The sequence below is a fragment of the Helianthus annuus genome, chromosome 8 (genome assembly GCF_002127325.2).
Source record: "Helianthus annuus cultivar XRQ/B chromosome 8, HanXRQr2.0-SUNRISE, whole genome shotgun sequence".
Taxonomy (NCBI): Eukaryota; Viridiplantae; Streptophyta; class Magnoliopsida; order Asterales; family Asteraceae; genus Helianthus; species Helianthus annuus.
The window spans coordinates 65,484,661-65,504,004 of record NC_035440.2 but is presented as its reverse complement, the minus strand read 5'-3'; the positions used below and the strand labels follow the sequence as shown (position 1 = coordinate 65,504,004).

Sequence of the window (19,344 nt, the reverse complement as noted above, 5' to 3'; positions counted from 1 at the left end):
ACCATGTACTATAATGTACTAACGAACATAGCAGGTATATGATGTGAAAACATGGAAAGCATGAAAGTAACAAGTAGGCACATGTGTTTCACCCCAAAACAGTTTGGAAAACAGTAAAAGAGGGGTTCAATGTACTCACCTGAGATTGCTTTGAAGTCCTTGTATAACAACGAAATAATGCTAGAGATCACGGAATATCAAACGGCACCTAATAGGTAGCTATATTAATATACCGGACCAAAATCGGAAGGATCGGATAGTATGCGGGTTCGTAAACCAAACGAGTATGGAGACTCGTGTAATATGGTTTAACAAAGCCTACATACTAAAATGAAACCTAACCTAAGTGCTTACGACCCATTACGACCCGTTTAGGTAGCTTATGCTACCTTAACGTGTCGTTCGCGTAGAACGCGTTTGGAACGCCTAACATCGTGACCACAAGGTATAACCTCGGAAGGTTACAGCTATGGTCACCAAATGTGTTTGGTCGGATCCTAAAGATTGACCAAATGGGTCGGGTTCGAAAGTATAAGCGATTGTTTAGATCGCTTACCTTACGACCTTATATATGCACTAAACTAAAAGTGACGAGCTGAGCATGTTAGGACATGCTTAACTAAGTTTAGAAAACAGGTTTGGCATCAAAACAAACGGCTTTGATGCTCACGAGTAGTTTGGTTACAAAATACGCAAGAATGTGCATTTTGGCCGAAACTACGACTCGTCACTGAGCCTAAATAACGTGGTAATCAGTAGGTATAGTCACTACGGACTATAACCATCGTGATCACGCTCACGTTATGAAGTTCCAATGAACTTCGTGTTGACCATAGGCTGGTCAACGCAGAAAGTCAAACAAAACGCTGACTTTCGGACTCGAAAAGCGAATAAAAGAACGAAAGAACACTTACGAAGGGTCCCCGAAAGCTAATCTCGATCCAGGAGCTCAGGTATGAGAGCAAAGGCCTCAACTTAGAGCTTTAGATCAGATTTTTGTGGGTTTTAACCAAAGGGGGGGGTATTTATAGGAAAAGTAAAGCTGTTAGGATCGTTTCTTGAATATCGTGCCATGATCCAAGCCGTACACTTGTCGCAAAGTTGTGGTGCCTTATTTTGCCCCCACCATAGGAATCCGACACGTGGCGTTGCCCTTTGGGTGATCGAAAGGCCAATGCAAGTGGATCAGAAACATTGCATCTGGTCTGTTGTCTGATGCGGCCCGCGTAAGGAAGCACACAAAACCCAGGAGGGCCGCCTGGCCCTGCCTGATCAGCACAAAGTTTCAGAAATTACAGTTTTAGTCCCTGTTGCATATTTAAGCCATTTCCGACACTTCTAAGGCCCGTAAAGCCAACTTTAAGGCCCTAAAATGATGCCTAAACATTGTGGATATGAAACATGTTCAAAAATTTTCCGGATGTCGGTTCGTTTGGCCGTACGATCGCGATGTTCGCTTAATTACGACGAAATGCGCATAAGCGCGAAAGACGATCCAAATGACGCGACGAATGGATTTTTCTCATGCCAAACACTAAGGCATAATATAAGGATGCTTACATAAATTTTTGCATGTCCCGATGTATTCAGAACGTAAGTTATGCGCGAAAGTGCAAACTTGTGCACTTTTTGACACTTTTAGTCCCTGAATGATCCAAAAGTTTATTTTAGCATACCAAACCCCTCAAAGCCTATTTCTAAGCTATGTAAAGGATATTTATGGTATGTTTAACTTATGGACATGTTCCGGAATGTTCGTTACAGTTCAAATTGGCATACTTTCGCGGTTTGTCAAGTTAGTCCCTGTAAGCGAATTAACTTGTTTTTGCCATACCAAAGCCTTCAAAACTTATTTCTAAGTTATGTAAAGGTTATTTAAGGTATGTTGAGTATATGTTGATGTTCCGGAGTATTTGTCGCATTAAACTGAGTACGTTTATGCACCAGTTTGCGTATAATTCTCCAGAAAGCGATGTAGAGTTTGAAATTGAACAAAAGTCAAAACATGAAAAATGTAAAACACAACCAAACAAACATTGGGATCAAATAACATTGTTTTATTGATAACTGAACTGTTCACAATGATTACAAGCACAAATGTTACATGAAAGGATGAACAGAACTTTGATTGAGGCTACCAGAACCATGCTTGCAGATTCAGGTTTGCCATTAACTTTTTGGGCAGAGGCAGTAAACACTGCTTGCTATGTCCAAAACAGAGTTTTAATCAACCCCAGGCTTCAAAAGACTGCCTATGAATTGTTGTATAAAAATAAAGCCATTAATCTCATATTTCAAAGTTTTTGGTTGCCCATGCTTCATTTTAAACTTAAAAGATTCTATCTCAAAGTTTGCAGCCAAAATTGATTGTGGTTATCATCTGGGATACTCAACCACTGCTAAAGCCTACAAAGTGTTTAACACAAGGACCAAAACAGGGGAAGAGACTTTGAATGTAAAGTTCAATGAACTTTCATCACTGAAAATCCCAGCAAATCTTGCAGATTTGTTTGATCTTTGTAGGATCATATCGCGACCTAAATGAGTCGATCAGAGGCGTTTTCGTCAATTACAGGTGCGGAAAACAAGTAATCAACGTAGGAATAGCTTGCGATTTACTTAAAACTCTTTCTGTATTAATTTGACAGCAATTACAACCAGTATTCGATCCGGCAGCACTTCGGTACGAGATTCAACACTAACTTCAGTTGCTTTCTCTTCAGTTATCTCATCTTCTTCCCAGACCTTCATGCTTTCAACTGTAGGATAAATCCTGTCAATCACATAGGAAGTACATGAGTAGCTTTTTAATAAATGATTAACTCTCCCCGTTTCGATTCGTTGCAGCTCAAGCTTTTGTTCTAAACCAGCACACTTTTCAATGTAATTGTTTACAACTTTTTGTTTTGTCATAAACGCTCCCTGAAGTGTCTTCATAGCAACTGCTTGTTCTTCACTCGTTTGATTGTACTGATTCATTGTCTTGTTCAATACATCATATGACTCCTTCAAACTGTTTAAGTTGTAAATCAACGTGCTGTTCTGCTTTTTCACAATCTCACAGTTTTCACACTTTACCGGAACCTCTTTTGCATCAACACCTTCATCAACCTTGAACTTAGGCACTTCTTTCACAGTTTGCCTTTTCACCACCGGCACTTCTTCATCATCACTACTCACCGGCGTTTTGATCTTTTTCTTTTTCTTCTTTGCTCTTTCATCTTCACTGTCACTCTCAGCAAGCAACTTCATATCTTCTCTGTATTTTCTCGCCCAATATTCTGTATCATCATCACTATCATCTTCAATCTTTGCTGTAAATGCACTGTAAGCTGTGGTTTGATCAGGAATGTAATCATCCCAAGTGAAATTTGCCCAGCTAAAACCTTCTGGTAATCTCTCATCATCTTGATCAATTATCAAAACACTACCATCCCTTCTTTTATCACAACCATAACTGCTCACACAAGCTCTCTTTACTGTATCTTCAACCACATCTCTTCCATGTGCAGTCTGAGCTTGATGTTTTTGTTGTTGAGATGATTGACCAACTTGGTGATAGATAGCTTTCCGATAATAACCGTTGTTGTTGTTGAACGGATTTTGAGCTCCACTTGCTTCTCGGTTTGTGCAATCCCTCTTAAAGTGTCCTTTTTCCCTGCATCGAAAACAAGTGACTTTAGATTTGTCAAAACCTAAAGTAGAAACATTTGCATCACGAAGATCATCTCTCCCCGTGATCTGTTTGAATTTCTCAGCTCTCCGTAAAACACTAGCTAGACACCACTTTATGTCCATCAGTTCCATCTCTTCAGCATCTATCTGGTCGTAGTCTTCTTTGGTCAACATTGGATTGCCGATACGACCTGCAACAAAACAAGTGTAAGATTCCAAAACCATTCCTAATAAAGACATTTGGTTTTTGGCAACTTCCTCAGAATAATCTTGATCATTTTCAAGATTCAATACAATGTTGCACTGTAATCTTCTCCCGTTTTTAGTTGCTGAAATGTTTGGATCAAATGATGAAAATGAAGTAAAACTGGTTTTGCTGCTTGATCCAGATGATGGACTTTCAGATGAACTTTTGGCACTCATACCAGTCACAATCTTTGGAGATAGATTTGATGATTTCTCATTTACCCCAGCTTTATAATATAACCCGATGTCTTGTTCACCATCGAAATCTTTCATTCTAATCACTTTCCGTTGTTCCATCTCTTGAACTTCGATCTTTTCGATGTACTTACTGAGCGTCAGATTGCTAAAACCTTTCTTGTTTCTGAGCATCATCAAGTAGGTGCCCCAACTCTCATATGGCAACGCATCAGCAAGTTTTTCAATTAACTCCTCATTACTCTTATCAATACTCAATCTTTTCATATTTGCAAGCAGATTACAATATCGTTCAATAATTTCTCTCGTACTCTCGTTTTTCAACCCTCGGAATAAATCAAACTCTTTTTTTAGAAGTGACTTTTTACTCTTGACCATCTCCTCACTTCCTCTAAACTTCGACCGTAACGCTTTCCAAATTGAGTACGAAGTTCCATTATGCTGTAGAAGAACCATGATATCTTCCTTCACTGCCTGTTGTAAAAGACTAAGCATCATTTTCTCATCTTTATACTTTTTCCGAGCATCAGCAGTAAGATCTTTGATCGGAACGGGTTCTTCATCATCATTCAATGGTCTAACATATTTTGTCTCGACACATTCCCAAGCATCAAGATAATTCGCTTGCACCCAATTTTCAAATCGACCTTCCCAACCCTTATATTCTTCGATGTTCATTAGTTTGGGAGGTTTTTGCATCGTCCCTGTTTCGTTTTCTAACATTGTGGTTTGAATAGCGGTGATTGGGGTACTTGGAGTAGCGAAAGCATTATAAAAGTCCTCGTCCATTTTCAAATTTTCGAAAAATTCAATAATCAGCCTAAAAAGCGAACTAGGGATGTCAACTGGACACAAAAGTGGACTAAACGTTCAAATTGTCACAAGAGCGGTCCAATAAAATCAGATGAGCGGACCGGATGGGTCCAAATAAGCGGATCAGATAAGTGTTCAACCGAGCGAATCAAACTTGTATGTAAAAGCGATCCAAATGAGCGGTTCACAACAATGGACACAAGAGCGGTCCAAACAATGTTATACGAGCGGATCAAAGATGTATGAAAGAGCGGTCCGAATGGTTTAAATTGACACAAAAGCGGTCCAAACAGAATCCTATGAGCGGTCCAGTACAACTGTGAAATTACGAGCGGTCCAGAAATGTTCAGAAAAGCAGACACAATTCGGACATCATTTTGACCCACTTTTCCTTTGAATTTCGACACCAAACTTTCAAGGGTTTGTCTCTATACTATCGTGCATAATCCCTGAGATTTTCAGCAATTTTCGACCGTTGAAAGTGTCTGAAACAGAAAAAAAAGGTGTAGAAGACAGAAATTTTGATGATTTTCAGCTATTCTCTGCAGAACTCCTCCTCCTGAAGCTCTGATACCAATTGTAGGATCGTATCGCGACCTAAATGAGTCGATCAGAGGCGTTTTCGTCAATTACAGGTGCGGAAAACAAGTAATCAACGTAGGAATAGCTTGCGATTTACTTTAAACTCTTTCTGTATTAATTTGACAGCAATTACAACCAGTTCTCGATCCGGCAGCACTTCGGTACGAGATTCAACACTAGTTACAGATGAGATCGCTCAAAGGCTATATATAGGCCACTGGGATCGCTTATTGGACAGGCCCAATAAGCGGTCCATACATGTGACACTCGAGCGGTCCAGGCTAAATGACATTGGAGCGGTCCAGATTGTTGTCGTTCGAGCGGACCTAACATATGTCCGTTCGAGCGGACCAAACCCTAAAGGGCCAAATGAGTGATCCAACCTTAATTTGACTCTATGAGCGAACCAACTATCTTAAACCTATACAATTTCACTATTTTTCGTATTTCGTGCCCAGATCTAACATCCTAAGACTATGACTCGATACAAGACGTAATCAGCAGATGTAATGCACCAACAATCTTGATAAATTCGCTTTTGAAAATACTGCTGTCAAGACTAACAGTGCAGGTCCATCAGAGAATTCATCACCAGAATATGGGTATGAGATCATCATTCCTCAACAAAAGTCTGCCACAATGGGAAGAGTGGCAGGTGTTCAAAACAATTGTCAAAGCTCAACCACTGCTACCTCAACAGTTATTGACCAAAGTAGCCCCTTAACCCATGCTTCCACATCATCAAACACTGTTGATAAAAGTCCTCAAACAGTGGATCAAAGTCAGCATGTGTCCACACCTTTACCTCCTATTCCACCACCTTTTGAAGCCATTGCTGGATCATCAAGGTCACCAGCAGTGGCTAGCTCAGATGATTCACATCTGCAGCCCTCACCACTTAATGCCATTGTTCCATACCAAGGGGAGTTAATCTTCTTGAAATCTCATCCACCAGATCAAATTATTGGCAACATCAATGAAGGGGTGCTCACAAGAAGTCAATCCCAAAACATTTGTCTTTTTGCTGGTTTTCTATCTCTCCATCAGCCAGTAGAGTACCAAGAGGCACTGAAAGATAATAGCTGGGTAGAAGCCATGCAAGAGGAGCTCCAAGGGTTCAAAAGACAACAAGTATGGGAGCTTGTACCACTGCCAGAGGGTGTAAGTCCTCTTGGCACAAAGGGGGTCTTCAAAAACAAAACTGATGAAAGGGGCATTGTTGTCAAGAATAAAGCCAGGCTTGTGGTTCAAGGTTTCAGACAAGAAGAGGGCATTGACTATGATGAAACATTTGCCCCTGTAGCAAGATTTGAAGCTATCAGATTATTTCTGGCCTTTGCTGTCAACCACAACATCAAGGTGTATCAAATGGACATTAAATGTGCATTCCTCTATGGTAAGATTCAAGAAGAGGTTTATGTCTATCAACCTCCAGGCTTTGTGGATCCATTTAATCCGGATCATGTCTACAAGCTAAATAAAGCTTTGTATGGCTTGAAACAAGCACCAAGAGCCTGGTATGAAACTCTTTCCACCTTTCTACTCTCCATTGGTTTCACTGGAGGAAGAATTGATAAAACACTGTTTTTAAAATGGAGAGGGAAGGATTTGATGATTGTCCAAATTTATGTGGATGACATCATATTTGGAAGCACATGTAACAAAATGTGTGAAGAGTTTAGGCAACTCATGACAGCTGAGTTTGAAATGAGTGCAATGAGTGAACTCCAGTGTTTTCTTGGTCTCCAAGTAAGACAACTGCAAAATGGAACTTTTATCCATCAAGGAAATATGCCAAAGAACTTTTAAAGAAATTTGATATGGATGATTGTAAGCTATGCAGTACACCCATTGCAACCAATAAATTAGTCATGTCTGATGAGAAGGATGATTTGGTTGATCAGACCTTATATAGAAGCATGATTGGGTCTTTATTGTACCTAACTGCATCTAGACTAGACATCATGTTTGCAACATGTGTCTGTGCAAGATCCCAATCAGCTCCTAGAAAGTCAAACCTTATTGCAGTAAAAAGGATATTTAGATACCTCAAAGGTGCTCCCACACTTGGTATCTGGTATCCAGCTGATGGTAAAATTGAGCTTTCAGGTTTCTCAGATAGTGACTTTGCTGGATGTGACAAGACAAGGAAGTCCACTTCAGGAGGGTGCCAATTCCTAGGCAATTGCTTAGTGTCTTGGCAAAGCAAAAAGAAAGCAGCTGTTTCCACATCCACTGCTGAGGCAGAATATATAGCTGCTGCAAGCTGTACAGCCCAACTGCTTTGGCTTCAAAATCAGTTGCTGGATTTTGGTATTACTGCCTTGAAAACACCACTCATGTTGGACAACCAGGCAGCAGAAAATATCATCAAAAATCCAGTTTCCCATTCAACCACCAAACACATTGACATCAGACATCACTTTGTGAGGGATTGCTATGAAAAAGGTTTGATTTCTCTGCATCATGTTCCAACTAAGGATCAGCTGGCAGATGTGCTAACAAAAGCATTAGACACATCCACCTTTGAAAGCTTGATCTCTAGGATTGGCATGCTAAACATGGAATAACAGGCAAAATCCTATTTTTCTATGAATAAAAGCATTAAAATGTTTTCAGAAAATCAAAAATCCATCCTTAAAAATAGCTAAAAATGAATTTTTCATTAAATCCTTAAAAGTCTGCCATAACCATTGATGGTTCAAAAGTCTGTTCTACTTTAAAGTCTGTCCACTGCTAAAAGTCATCCCCTGTTCTCTCACTCTGTTGATAAGCACTGTTGTTCAAAACCAATGTTGTATCCACTGATATGCTATCTACTGATGGTAAAAATCATCCACTGCTTCCATCTGTTACCGTTGCAACCACTGCCTTCTTCAGTAGTTTTCATAAAAGTACTGTCCTTCAATTCATCAGGGGATGGCACGTGGACAGTACATAGTGGTCAGACCTTTTGTAACCGCTGCCACATTAGCATTCACTTTTTTTCTCCATAAAACCCCCTTTCAAAACCCCAAACAGGGTTTTACTGTCGAATTGAATTCTTAAAAATAATTTCTCAAAGCAGTTTACATCTCATCTTCTCAAATTTCCTCACAACCATCTTCGAGTCATCTTCTCCAAAATGACAAAATCGAAGTCATCCGCTAAACCCAATTCAAAATCATCGTCAACACCCACTGAAATTCCACACAAACCTTCTCACAACCTTCTGGGTCTTCTCACAAAACCCGGCACTACCGATGCTTTCGACTCCATCATTGATATCATGTCTGCATCAAAGTACAAAACTTTGTTGATAGCAGATGCACCAATTTACTTGACGACCCAAAGAGAGTTTTGGAAAAATGCAACCCTTGACAAACAAGGAGAAGCTGTTATAGCCATTAACTCTTCTCTAAAGGGTAAAGCTGTCAAAATTACACCACAATCCATCTCAGAAGTCTTTGAACTCAATGATCAGGAAGGTAAAAATTCTTTTCCCAAAAATGAGTTAAAAATTGACTTCATTGAAAGAGGGTATGCAGATACAATGATGAAGAGGGATACCTTACAAAAAGGTTACTTCCCTCCTGCAACAAGATTTTTATTCCATACCCTGCTAATGTGCGTTTCAAATAAAACAACTTCTTTTAACGAAATACCATTAAAAATTCAAAATCTGGGATATGCTATTCTTCAAGATGAAGATTTCAATTATTCTCAGGAAATTTTTAATGATTTAGTAAAAAATCTTGAAAATAAGTCATTCTTACTTTTTCAAGATTTCTAAGCTATTATTTTGAAAAGAAATTTGTTAAGGATGATGTTTCGGCAATAAAACAAGGTGAATCGTTTCAAATAAATAGCTTAACTGCTGAAACATTTACAAGAATGTCAACACCTTGCAAAACACAAGCAGAGGTGCCTGAGCAGAATTTAGCAGCAAACAGTGCTCCTCAGGTATCTGCTGCTGAGCCCACTGCTCAAGGTGATCAAAGCAGTAGAACAACTGCTTTGAAACCCACACCTAAAATTCCCAAAAAGCCAAAACAAAAGAAAATTCAAAAACCCCCCAAACCTACCAAAAAGGCAACTCTGGAGGATGAGATACCAGAGCAACTGCCAGTGACAGCACAAAAGTCACAAGAAACCACTGCTGCTACTTCCTCACAGCAGTTGGTAGAAATATCTCAACCCATGGTTGAAACTCCTCCTGCTTCTTCTCAAAAAGAACAGGTTGTACAAATAGGGACACCACAATATGATGCTCTGGAATCACTTGCTTCCATTATCCACAGCCCAATGCCCGAGGCAAATTCTCTTTTTACACCCAACCTCACATCCACATTTCCACCAAATATAAAGATTTTGTTGGATGCAATTGATTTGAACCAGGCACAAACCAGTCCTTCTCAATCAACTGTCCATGAGAATATGCCTCCACATATGACTGGGCCTGATGTATCAATCTTTGCTAACCCACTAACACAACCTGAGGAGGTTACACCCCTTGAGTTACAAGTAACTCTTGGTGGTAATCCAAGTGAGGTAGCCACTACAAGTGTTGAACCCACTGGTTTACACTTGGACAGTGGTTACATCAATAAGACTTCCTTGGAGGCAATTCCATCTATAGCACCTCTGATAACCACTGGTGAGTTTATTTTAACCATTGGTTCTATCAAAAGGTTATCAAGTGCTGAAGGAAGAAGTCCCCAGTACCAAGAAAAAGGGGCATCAATGGATAATGCTTGGAGTACACTCCCTGCATCAACCACTGTTACAACCACTGCTAGTGGGAAATCAGATGATCCCATTAAGTTGGGTGATGGTTTAAAGTACCTAGAATTGACGGACAGAGTTGAAAAACGGATACCTCTGTTGCAGAAATCAAAGAAATGCTGCATCAGTTGTTGATAGTTCAAATGGTACAACCCACTGTTGTTCCACCTCAAGCACCTGCTCCACCACAAGCACCTGCTGCAGATGAGATATGGAACTTATTTCAACCTTTTCTCCAACAACAACAACAAATGGCTGATCAGCAACATGCAATACATGTACAAGAGCTGAGAACCATAATGAAGTCTAGGTTCAAGAACACACAAGCAGATATTAAGGCTATCAAGGCCTATCTCTTGCTGACACTGGCACTGCTCCTCCCACTGTTCTTTTCATTGATCAATTACCTCCAGATAATGCCGAAAAGGGGGAGAAAATTCAGGAGTGGAAAAAGAAGGGTATAGAGGATGGTTTGTATGTTGAACCAAAAGAGGATGCTATGACCAGAAACATTCCCTTGCCAGATGGTAGTAAAAAGGTTGATGTTACCCAAAATGCACTTGATGAAGCTGTAGCAAGTGTAAAAAGGGACAGAGCGGAAAAGGCTATGTTAAGGTGGAATGAGGAGAAAAGAGCTTACATGGAGCTGAATGCGCAGGGTTGTTTAGAGCTAAAGGATGTTAAAAATCCTGTGCAAAAAGGAAATCCCACTAGAAAAGTGAGGGAACCCAAGTCCATACCATCCAGACTCACAAAGCATACTCCAAAACCACCATCCAAAAGCCCCCAACATCAAACTTCCACCCAAACAGTTGTTATAACACCTGTTGTGTCAACAGTTGCTGATACTTCAGTGGTTTTAACAACTATCAGCCAAACACCTGCCATCACTTCAACACACACCACTTCAACAAACACCACTAACACTGCCTTACCATCATCACCACCAAAAATCACTTCACCTCCAAAAACAGCCACCCCATCATCACTTCCTGCCAAAAAGCAGAAGACATCAGATGTTACAACATCTGCTGTAATGACAACAGTGGTTGAAACACCAGTTGTCTCAACAACTATTAGTCAATCACAAACCACTGCCACTCAAATCACCATCACTGATCTACCCAAAACATCATCAGTCTCTCCTCAACCAAAAAGGAGAAGGCTAATTTTGAAAGATGATAACATTTCACCACCACCAACATCTTCAAAACCTCTATCACTTTTTCACAATTCCAAATCCCATTCCTCTCTCTTCAGCTCAAATTCAAAAGCCATTACCTCCTGCAGGTGTTCAATTTCCTCTGGAACTTATAGCAGTTGGAGAAGAAATCAAATCTTTCTATTATGAGGATGACCCTGCTAAAAGGAGTTTGCCTTCAGTTGAAGGATATCCCAAGCCTAACAATATTGAAGAATATTTGAAAATCAAGGCTAAGCAAGCAGAGGATATCTCAAAGAGAAATACACAAGGGAAGTCTGATAGAGAAATTCAGCAGAACTATCAGTTTCTACTTACACAAGTCAGATCTTTGGAACAATTTGCTAAAAATGTATGTCAGCAAATCTCAGAAAGGGCAGATGAAACCTTGAGAAAAGACTACATTGAAAATATCATGACTTACAAGAAACACAAAGGAGAGAAATATATGTACAAAGAGTTAGCTTGAGAGTGAAGCAGCCAGGATTCAAGAAATGATCAAAAATAAGGTCAAACACACTCCTCCTGAAAAATTCAAAAAGAATGTTCCTGACAAAGCTTTAGAGTTGAAGAGAATGAAAGAGGAGCTGATAGCAGTTGACTATGGGTCAAAGAATTCTGTGTCAAAGTGGAGAGAAGAAAGAGTCAGGGCCATCTACAAAAGGTTGGAGGAACTAAGAAAGAAAGATCCAAAAGTTCCACAAAAACTTGACTATTCAAAGGCAGAGGTCTTAACAAGACCACCAAAGCTGCAAGACAAAAGAGCCACTACTCCAGCTGGTGCTGCTATCTATAAAAGAAAGGATCAAAATCAGTTGGGTGCTGAAAAAATCCAAGAATTAATGGCTGGTGATGACCTTGTAAAAGAGGGCATTAAGATAATGATTGAAGAAACTCTTGGATTGGATCAATCTGTAAGTACTGCTCAGACAGTCATGAATAGGCCTGCATCACCAAACACCTCATCCAATAAAAATCTCCCAAGAAACCCACCAGACTCAAAAGTACTAAAGTGGAAAACTGATAAATAGACCCATGTACTGACAATGATCAAGTCTGATGGAGAAGTGAAGAAAATAACAAGGGAACAAGCTCTTGGCCTGAGTCTTGAAGATTTGCAGGATCTCCTTGATCTTCCACTTAGCAGGGATGATGCTGACACACATGCCTTAGCCTTTGAATTACAACTCAAAGGGCAAATAAGGGAACTGTTGATGAGGCAATAAAGATCTTTCAATAATGAAGAGTTTTGGCATTATCTGTTCCAGGGGGAGATTGTTGGGATTGAACCCTATCAGAGGAACAGATAATTAAAGCCAAAACTGGATCAGGGCAGTGGATCTAGAATAAGCAGATGTTATGCTTCAAATCTCTCCCTTGAAAGTGGTTTCAACATCTGCTGACCTTCAATCTACTGATCTTTACAAACTGCTGACCAACAACTGTTGCCCAAGATAAAGACTGATGAAAGACTAAAGCTCTGCTGTTCAATCTACTGCTATGAGTCAAGCTCTGCTGGATATGTAAAGTGTTGCTGGGTTCACATCAGTGGAAGGATGCAGCAGTAGTTTAGTTTACTTTATGAATTGTATTGTAATAACAGTTGTTAGCATAACAGAGTTTGTATAGGTCAGATGTTAGAGTTTGTTAGGAGGTTAGATGTCACTTTCATGGTGACGTCAGCAAAGATGCTCAGCGGTTTGTCTCGTGCCTATAAATAGAACAGTGCTCTGTACTGTTCTATTAGCTCTTCACCATCTTTCTCCTGCACGAACAAACCATTGTGAGCTCAGGCTGAGGGGGAGTTTGTGAGCATACATGCAATTGTAATCAGTGTTTGAAATAAATTTAAACATTCGGTTCTTTGATGAAAATGTATGTTGAAATCATTTCTCCTGTTTGATTGTGAAAAGTTTGTTTCCATCTAAATTCTGCTGCATTTCTCTTCCATTGTTCATCTTAATTCTAACGTAAAACACAATCAATCCAAACTCAGATCCTAACAAAGTTGCGATAAGGATGATTCACGTATGTTTGTTTGCTTGGCCGATAAGGATGATTCAGCATACAACGTTGCGAATAGTTGTAAGAGAATATGTTTTTTATTTTTCCGATTATGTTGGGTTTATTGTTTTTTGCTTGGTTTAAAAAACATTATGGAGCTTGTAATTTGTTAAATATAAAATAGTTTTACAGGTATTTGTTTCTATGTATGCTAAGTACACATGCGTACTGTTCTATTCATATCTAAGTACACATGTGTATACCGTTGAAATATGAAGGTTACGTGGATCTTAAAAATCAAAATTTGAATTCTGGTGATGAAATCTGAAAGTTACTGTTGATCTTAAAAATTGAAATTCAAATCTAGTGATTTGTTGTTTGTTTTGATAATTATCTTCTTAAAAAATATAAGATATTATGGATAAGGAATTAAAATAGGAAATATGTAACTGATTTCAATTATTAAGATAATGATTTAAATCTAATTTTTTTATAAAATTACAATCCTACCCTTAACAACTAAAAAGGAAATCAAGGGTCCAGATCAGTTCACTCTTGGGAGGTTGTTCACTCTAGAACCCTACCCTATATATATATATATATACATATATATATATATAGAGAGAGAGAGAGAGGTCAGTTATCGTACAATAGGCCTTATCGTACGATACGTACGCGATCATCCCAACCGTATTATCTGGTGCGAATTCAATTTTCCACATGCGATTTTGTCCATCTACATACCCCATGCCATTTTTCACATTACCCCATGCTAGCCATTTTTTCACATGCGATATTCAATCTTCCACATGCGATTCTACATACCCCATGCCATTTTTCACATTACCCTATGCTAGCCATTTTTTCACATGCGATATTCAATCTTCCACATGCGATTCTACACACCCCATGCCATTTTTCACATTACCCCATGCTAGCCATTTTTTCACATGCGATATTCAATCTTCCACATGCGATTCTACACACCCCATGCCATTTTTCACATTACCCCATGCTAGCCATTTTTTCACATGCGATTTCATTTGCATGGGATTTCAAAACATGCGATTTCATTGCATTTTCAAGCCATGCGATTTCATTTGCCTTTTTATAACATGCGAAGATTGAATTCGCACCAGATTGTACGGCTGGGATGATCGCGTAGCTATCGTACGATAAGCCCTATTGTACGTTACACTTTATATATATATATATATATATATATATATATATATATATATATATATATATATATATATAGGGGAAGGTTCTATGCAGAACACTAAATATTACGAGAACACGCAGAACACAATGAATCACCCATTTTTTCAATCCTAAAAACCTAACAAGAAAATGAAAATGTTACAAATGTAAGATTTATTGTTTCTCACACTAGAATTCAAAACAAAATATGGAAAATTTTCTGTTTCTATATAACCTACATATATGTAGGTTAAATTACCTATATATATGTGTAGCCTATGTTTTTATGTATATATAATACATATATGAATGTAAGAAAAATAAAATTTAAAAAATATGAATCTTAAATCCCAAAATTTAGTGATTTAGAGTTGTTCTTTTTGTTCTTGCAATAATTAGTGTTCTGTAATGATCCTCAACCTGTATATATGTATATATATATATATATATATATAGAATTGCGCTAAAATATATATATATATATATATATATATATATATATATATAGGGAGAAGATCATGCGAGACCCACCTCTTATTGCGAGAACCGCGAGAACCAATGTGAACACAACAAAAAATGCCTAAAAATAGCTAAAAATCACACAAATTTTTTTTTTTTACTATTTTTTATATAAAAATCGCTACTTTTCGAAGCCAAAAAAATAAAAAAAAATAAATAAAATTTTTTTTGGCCACTAAAGTAGCGATTTGAGCATAAAAAATATTAAAAAAAATTTAGATTTTTTTTTATTTTTTTAGATTTTTTTTAGATTTTTTTAGGTTTTTTGGGGGTTTAGTTTTTAGCATTTTAGCTTGAGGGGTGGGGGGGGGTGGGGGGTTTAGGTTTTTTTTAGGTTTTTTGGGGGTTTTAGTTTTTAGCATTTAGCTTGGGGGGGGGGGGGGGTTAGGTTTTTTTTTTTTTTGGGGGGGGGGGGGTTATGTTTTTTTAGCTATTTTAGGTTGTGTTCACATTAGTTCTCGCGGTTCTCACAATAAGGGTGGTTCTCGCATGAGCCCCTCCCTATATATATATATATATATATATATATATATTATCACTTTTTCAATTTTTGTATAATTTTCATTAATTGTAGTAATTATATATATTTCTCACTAAGCATATATATATGTCCAAATATTTATCCAAGTGTCCAAGTCCATAGACTTATTAAGGAATATAAGTATATAATTATATATTTTGGTCTTTTGTCCATATACCCATATATAGGTGGTTTTTGTGTATATTAGTTGTAAATATTTTCTTGTGTATTTTTGTGTGTAATTGGTGTTTATACTCCTTGGGAGTATTTAGTGTAATTTTAAGTTCCTAAATGTACACTAATATATATATCTACACATAATATACACATAGCACATAATTTGGTGACTACTAAATTTATATATGTTTCCCTAAAATATACATATTTATACTTGTTTTAATTCTTGAAGAAAACTCTATTTTCTTAGCTTGTATTTTGTATAAAAACGAGGTTAGTTTCTACCTGCGCGTTGCAGCGGGGGAACCAACCAGTTTTGCAAAGCAGAAATTATTCATATTGCTAAGAACCTGTCCCACGTTGCAGCGAAGAATTAGTGTACGAACCATGAACCAAACGATAAAATCCAATTTTCTTTTAAGCTATGATATTATGACATCTATTAAAAATCCACTTCAGAAAATCAACTTTAAATAACATCCAAGTAATATTTGAATAGTAAAAATTGCAAGACAATTTAATTTAATAATTGTACATTAGTGCTTACAAATTATTTTGAATAAAATTCGTATTGAAATGTACATTTAGATCAGTACATACAACGTTTTTTTTTTTGGAAAAATAAAATAAAATTGAATGGAAGTGGAAAATAATTAATAAGAACAATTAAAATAAAAAGTAAAGAAAATAATTTTCATATAAAGTGAATGAAATAAAAAATTTTGAATCACTAATCGTCTTGGAAAAGCAAAAGAATTCTATTGATATAGCAATTGCAAATTATACATCGCACCGTCACATTAATCACCGGCATCCCATTAAGGTTTGCAAACGAATTTGCTGTTGATTCAACCGTTTTATCAGGAGAGAGAGTGTCAGACGGGCACGGGGGCGTGTCCAGCGCACACGGGGCCGTGCCCAGCCTTCTGTTCAGCCTATAAATAGGGGTGCTTGGTTTCATTCCATCTCATCCCTTGGCACACCACCTCTCTCACACTTCATCCACCATCCACCACCACCATAACACCATCATCCACCACCATCATCCATTGTCCATCGTAGAGTGTGTGAGTCGTCTCGGGATCCAAGATTGATCGTAAGAGTTCTTGACAATCAAGGCCATGTTTGCCTAAGTCTCTTACATCACTTGGTGAAGACAAGTGTTTAGTATAATACTTTTTATTTTTAATCTTTTGCACTTTTTATTTGGTTTTGTATTAATGACTTTAATAACTAGTTGCTTATGTTGAAGGTGATCTTTCCTTATCGTTTGTCCATGGTGTCTTGGCATTATTTTACTGTCTATATAAAATAAAAGATTTTCACCATTCATATCTCCACGGTCTATATGGAGGTATGTTGGCTACCTGGTCGGGGGTTATGGGAAGGTTTGGTAAGGGTCTTGCCCTTGTTCAGCATTTAGAGGTCCTGCTTGGGACCTGGGTCAAATTTAGTAGGATCTTCTTCAATACCCATAGGTATTGGATGGCGGGGATCCAAACTCTTTGACCCCCTCATAAGTTAACTACTATTAATACTATAACCCGGCTATTTAGGACTGTATCCCTGCTGACTCAGACTACTTAGCCGAGGGTAACGTCACCACCAAAAGCGGGGCCTACTATAATTTGCATTAATAACTTAATTCATTATCTTCCAATAATCCGACCCTTTAGGATTGTATCCTTGCTGACTCAAACTACTGGGTTGAGGGTAACGTCGCCTTCAAAAGAGGGGCCTACTACAATAACTAAGATAATCTCTTAAACAAGTGCAAAAGTGCGAAAATAATCAAAGGTTATACTAATACACGAGTCGGATCCAAGTGATTCATCTTGTCTATCTGTTTTTATTTTATTTTTATTTTTCAGCATTTAGTTAGTTTTTATTTTCTTAGTTTAAAAACATTTTTCTCACTTTTTGATTTGATTAGACGTTGAGGATAAACCGGTATTAAAAGCTCTTGTGTCCTTGGACGACCTCGGTATCTTACCAACACTATACTACGTCCACGATGGGTGCACTTGCCCATATGTGTGTTTAGTGTTAGTGAATATCGTGTTTTATAAATTTAAAACTTGGCTAAAGGTGTAAAAAGGGCTTAATTATACATTAAAAATATATTACACTACACACGCATCAGAATCGATCCGAGTACCTTTTTTCGATTTCGAAGATGAGGCATGAAACGAGGTCTTCAAGCCTCTCCCGTCCTCCTTGTTGTTGTTGAGTGAAATTTTGTGACTCACTTCTTAGTTGTTGTTGAAAGTTTGTTCGTTGATTTTGGTTTTGTTGGTTACTACTACTGTCGGGCTCCCTCCAACCAAGGTTAGGGTGGTTACGCCATCCTTGGTTGTAGGTACTCGTTGGGGGACCCGACAACCTAGGTCTATTATCAATGTAGTTTACCATTTCCCTTTGATTATCTATTTCTTTCATACAACTCCAATTTTCATGTGGCCCACCACACCCTTCACAAGCCATAACCGAGGCCGCTTTTGCCATTTCTAACTTTTTGATTTTTGAAGATAGGGCCTCGACTTGGGCTTGTAAAGAGGTGTTCTCGTCTACTTTATGGGCGTTCGGGGCAATAAATTTTGTGCCTCAGGTAGGGGTGTGCAATAACCGAACCGTTAACCGAAACCGAACCGAAAACCTACAAAACCGAACTGAAATTAACCGAAACCGAATTAACCGAAAGTCGGTTAACGGATAATTTGTTTACCATCGGTTAACCGAAATTAACCAAACAGAACCGAACCATTTTTTTATATATTTCTAGCTTTTATACCTCTATTTCATGTTTTATACTTTCATTTCATGTAATAATACCTCAATTTCATTTATTTATGCATTCATTTCATTTATTTATACCTTCATTTCATTTATTTAAACATCTATTCATGCATTTATACCTCCATTTCATTTATTTATACATCCATTTCATGTATTTATACATCTATTTCATGTATTTATACATCCATTACATGTATTTTAAGCAAAAAAATCAGCCCTTGTTTGAATTGGTTATTAACCAAAAATTAACCGAACCGAGCTGAAAACCGACAACTTAACCCAATTAACCGAACTGATTAAGCGATGACTTCGGTTACGGTTACGGATAATGCTAATAAACGAACCGAACCGAACCGAACCGTGCACACCCCTAGCCTCAGGGGGTGTGCCATTGAAAATTGTTTTGAGCAATTTCCTCAATTTGATTATAAATTTCATTTGGGCGACGATTACCTAGGAGTCCCCCGGAGCTAGAGTCGAGTGTTTGTCTTGTATGTGGCAACAACCCATTATAGAAAGTGGATACTTGCTGCCACACTGCGAGACCATGATGAGGACATTTCCTCAATAGCTCCTTGAATCTTTCCTAAGTTTCATATAAGGATTCCCCGTCCTCTTGTGAATATGTATTGATTTCAGTCATTAATTA

General features: G+C 38.0%; 1 non-coding gene across 1 annotated transcript; it reads left to right on the top strand.

Moving 5' to 3' along the window:
- The first annotated feature begins 19,237 nt into the window (after positions 1 to 19,237).
- LOC118481542 lies at positions 19,238 to 19,344 on the top strand. The gene has a single exon (XR_004865751.1). It is a non-coding gene; the product is annotated as a small nucleolar RNA R71 (small nucleolar RNA).